General features: G+C 39.1%; 1 pseudogene; it reads right to left on the bottom strand.

Annotated features, from left to right (window-relative positions):
• Positions 1-371: 371 nt before the first annotated feature.
• LOC101615314 lies at positions 372-636 on the bottom strand (annotated as a pseudogene).
• Between the last annotated feature and the right edge of the window lie 4,295 nt (positions 637-4,931).

Raw genomic sequence — 4,931 nt, 5'->3', positions numbered from 1 at the left:
ACAAGCATCTTGAACTGCTGAGCCATCTCTACAGCCCCCATGTTCTTTATTACAATTTTGTGAATAACTTCACTGCAATATTGATAGAGATTGCATTGAATCTTTTACATTGCATTTCATTAGATATCCATTTTCACAATATAAACTCTGTATATAAATGAATATGAAAGTTCCTTCCATCTTCTAGAAATTAATTTTTTTCATTCATAAGATATTTATTAGAATAACACATTTAGGAAAAATCAATCATCATTACTGAAAACTGTATACCATCATTAAAAAAAGGACTTATTTTGGGAAACTTATTTCTAATTTATGGCAAGTTTTACTTTCAGAAATAAAACCACAGAAACATACAAGCCAATTCAACCTTAAAGACTGGCATGCTGAGCAAGGAATGCTATTATTCTCTGTCTTTACATTGTCAGGTAACAGGGCTCTGCCTTTTGGAGTGATTTCAGCTACTAAATCGTTAACAGTAACATGTTCTAGTCCTTTTTCTTTATTTACCTCTTAACAGTGTGCCTTCAATTGGTCCTTCCAGCTCTCAACAACTCTTTGAGGTGTTCTCTCTCAAGTCTCCCTTAACTTTTGGTTACTCATTGCTCTCATCTGCACATCTTTGTTCATCTAGCTCACCACATGCTTCGGCTGCCCTAACTTAGAACCTCAGTAGCTCTAGAACTTTAATAAAAAACTAAAAAGCTTTATTAAGGTAAATTTTATATGCAACTCTTGTGGAAAGCTTTATGTTGCTGGGATAAACATCCAAACCAGCCACATTTTAGGGGAGGAAGGGGATGATTTCAAGATTACAGATCAGGGAAGTTCCACCAAATGATGGAAAAAGCTGACTCACCTTCATAAATTCAAGCACAGGGACAGGAATTATCACCAGACAGCGAATACCAAACCAGCAGCAAGGAGGGACCCCACCAGACCTCAGATCTCATTGCATACCTTTGGGCTGGAATGCAGAACTGCCCCCAGAGGCACTTTGGGGCTGGATCCCAGGATCCTCCTCCACTGACATTTCCTTCAACCAGGCAGCTGGAAACCCAAGTTACATGCTTTAATAAATCACTTGAGTCTATGTGATACATACATTCAAACTATCACAGCAACATACTTAATTTAAATGCATACCTTTTTTATGCCAGGGTATAAACCCAGGGCCTCGTACATACTAGGTAAGTGCTGTACCACTGAGCCATCATCCCATCCCTTCACAATTTTTAAATTTCTTTCTTTGGTGGTTTAATACTTTTATTATAGAGTTCATTCATTTTACTCATTAGTTAAATTTCATCATAAATATTTTATTATTTTTGAAAATAATGTGAATTGAATTGTACCTGCTATCTTTCTTGATATGTTTTTTTTTATATATATTTTTAAAAAGATTCTAGGTTTAGAGCTGTAGATATGGCTTAGTGTTTAAGGTGCTTGCCTACACAGCCAAAGGACCCTGGTGTGATGACCCACGTAAGCCAGATGCACAAGGTGATGCATGCATCTGGAGTTCATTTGCAGTGGATAACTACCCTGGCATGCCCATGGTTGAAAAATAAATGCTGGATTTTGTGTACTAATTTTATATACTCTTTCTTTGTCCAAATTATTTATGATAGCTAAATGATAGGAAAGGAAGATCATTTAAATATAGAATCATACTATGTGAAAACTGGGATAATTAGACATCATCCTTTTCTGTTTCTGTACTTATTTCTTTTGTTCCAATCATACTGCACTGGCAAAGTCACCAAACAGAAGCAGTATAAATTTTTTTAAAAAATTTTATTTAGTTATTTGGGAGAGCAAACATGAGATCAAGAGTGAAAGTGAGAAAGACACAGAGAGAGAATATGAATGAACCAGGGACTCCTATCACTTCAAAATCGCTCCAGATGTATGTGCCAGTTTATGCATCCAGTTTTATGATGGTACTGGGGAATCAAACCTAGGCTCTCAGGCTTTGCAAGCCAGTGCCTTTAACCACTGAGCCATCTCTCCAGCCCATCAAAAACTATATTGAGTAAGGATAGAGAGACTGGGAACTCTTGTCTTATTCCAGATTTTAGGGAAAATTTCAGAATTTCCCTATTTAGAATAATACTTGCTATAAATTTATCATACACAGCCTGTGTTGAGGTGTGTACATTCTATCTCTAATTTCCTCAGAACTTTAATCATGAAGAGATACAAATATTTCAGAGCATTTAGAGTGTCTATTCAAATGATCATGTCATTTAAAAAAGATTTTATTTATCAATTTATTTATTTATTTAAGAGGGAGTCTGGGAGAGGAAGAGGCAGATATAGAGAGAATGAGTACTCCAGGGCCTCAGCCACTGCAAACAAACTCCAGATGCATGCACCACTTTATGCATCTGGCTTATGTGGGTACTGGGGAATTGAACCTGGGTACTTGGGCTTCTCAGGCAGGCATCTTAATCACTAAGCCATCTCTCCAGCCCCTGACCATGTAATTTCTGAATAAAAAGTGGTAAAAATTGCATCTATATTGAATTAAAGACATCTTTAATATTCCTAAGTAGCATAGCAATCATTTACATAAAATTTACATTATATAAGATGGGTGTGGTGGTACACACTTTTAATCTCAGCACTGGGGAGGCAGAGATAGGAGGATCACACTGAGTTCAAGGATACTTTGAGAATACATAGTTAATTCTAGGTCAGCCTAAGTTATAATGAGACCCTACCTCGACAATATATATGAAGCAGACAGCTTCAGGTTCTCTGAGATGAACTTCCAGACCAGGCACAGTTATGGAGGAAGGGATATTTATTGAAGCTTACAGGTCCAGGGGAAGTTCCATAATGGCAAAAGAAGCTGGCCTGCTTTCATTGGACTAAGCAGGGAGAGAAGCACAACTGTAAAGATGCCACACAACACAGCACACTTTGCATATCTTTAGACTGAAATCTCAAACCCTCTACCACACCTTAAGATCTGCTCAGTGAAACCAACTCCAGCCAGATGACTGCAGATGCAAACTACAAAGTAGTAAAACACTGAATATATTGGGAGCTATCTATTCAAAGTATCATAATATACATATGGCATTAGAAATAATATAGGGAAGATTTAAATTAAAGTACACAAGAGGATGTGAGTAGATGATTTAAAACCTTGAGTATCCACAGGCTTTTGTTTCTTCAGGGGATCCTGGAATGAATCCAAGCAGATTCCAGTGATGACAGTATGGAGTCTGTGTGTATGAATACATAGGTAACAAATAGTGTTTAATAGTATATATACACCTCATATGCACATGGGAGCCTCCCATGAAGAGGAGTATTTCTTTTTGAATATTTATACATCTTCAAGGGGGGAGAGAGAGAGATTGGTAGTGCCAGGGACTCCTACCACTGCCAATAACTCCAGTTGTGTCCACTACTCTGTGCATCTGGCTTTACATGAGGACTAGTGAATTGAACATGGGTGTCAGGCTTTGCAAGCAAGTATCTTTAAAGACTGAGTCATCTCCCTAGCCCAGAGTATTTATGTTTTAAATTGATAACCTTAACATATCAACATACAGTAATTGGATGAAATTCCCTTTCTTTATCCTGTTTTTCCCTCCTCTTTGCTGCTCCATCATCCCCGGGGGACCCTCCCCTTTCAAGGTAGTCCTTCCTTTGGTTTCTCTGTTCCCATCCTTTTGTCCTCCTCCACCTAGATGTCAGTGTGATGGTATGTTTAGTACCTTCCTGGAATTATGTGGGTATTGGGAACCACTGTGGGTCATGAATGATGATGGGTTAATACCTTCCTAGTCTTGTGTGGGAATTGGTAATCATGTGTGTTATGAATGATGATGGCTTAGTACCATCCTGTCTTGTGTGGGGTCATAAGCACTTCATTCAGTTCATTTTTGGAGGACAGCACCCCAAAGATCCCCTATGAACCATATGGCTCTTACATTTTTGTCCCCCCTCTGCAGCAAGTTGCCCTAGGCTTTGGACAGCCTTTTATTTTCTACTTTGATGACTTTTCAGTGTCCTCAGTGTCTACCACCATCCCCATAAACATGGTACTTTGGCTATCAGCAAGAGCGCATGACCTGAGCCCTGGAGGCTGTGACAGAGATGACATATCCAGTGCCAGAGAAGAAGGCAAGTGTCCTCCTTTGTCACTAACCTCACTAAAACTAGGGCTTCTTCTTAAAATAAATTTATTGACATCCTTCATACATATAGAAAGAATGGACCTGATCATAATCCCCTCCCACAATACTCTTCTGTCCTACCCTACTGAACCCATTTCTTTTTAACTTATCCCTCTTGTATTTATTTTATATTTTTATTTATTTGTTTGAGAGAGAGAGAGAGAGAGAGAGAATAGGAGTGCATCAGGACCTCTTGCTGCAAACAAAACTCCAAATACATGAGCTACTTCGTGCATTTAGCATTGCATGGATACTGAGGAATGAAACTTAGGCCAGCAGGCTTCGAAAGCAAGTGCCTTCAACCTTCAGCCACTTTCCCAGACCCCCTCTTTTATTTTTATGCCACCACTGTAGGGGGAATTGAAGGCTGGCTGGGAGGGAACCAGATTCCCTCTCATTTTCAGCATGGTCATTTGATGTCCTGTGGCCATAGACTGTGATGTCTACAGCAATAGGGACTATCATCTTAACTTCGGCAGATAACCAAGTATTTTGGAAATGGCCTCTATTATTTTGGGGACTTTGTGTCTTCCTGACCAACAGCTCACTGTGGGGGAACACAATTCTGGCCCTGGGAATTAGCAGCCAGTGCCCGTGGTTTAGGGTTTATTCTTTCTCCACCTTAAGGGTCCTTCAGTTATGGCTTGTAGAATGGTATCTAGGAAGAAGGTTTCTATGGAATTGATTTATGTTTCCATTAGTGTTGTGTATCCCTGACACTGGCTAACTCTAACC

This window comes from Jaculus jaculus, chromosome 3 (genome assembly GCF_020740685.1).
Source record: "Jaculus jaculus isolate mJacJac1 chromosome 3, mJacJac1.mat.Y.cur, whole genome shotgun sequence".
Classification (NCBI taxonomy): Eukaryota; Metazoa; Chordata; class Mammalia; order Rodentia; family Dipodidae; genus Jaculus; species Jaculus jaculus.
The sequence above is the reverse complement of the archived record's forward strand: the minus strand, read 5'-3'. Positions and strand labels throughout refer to the sequence as shown.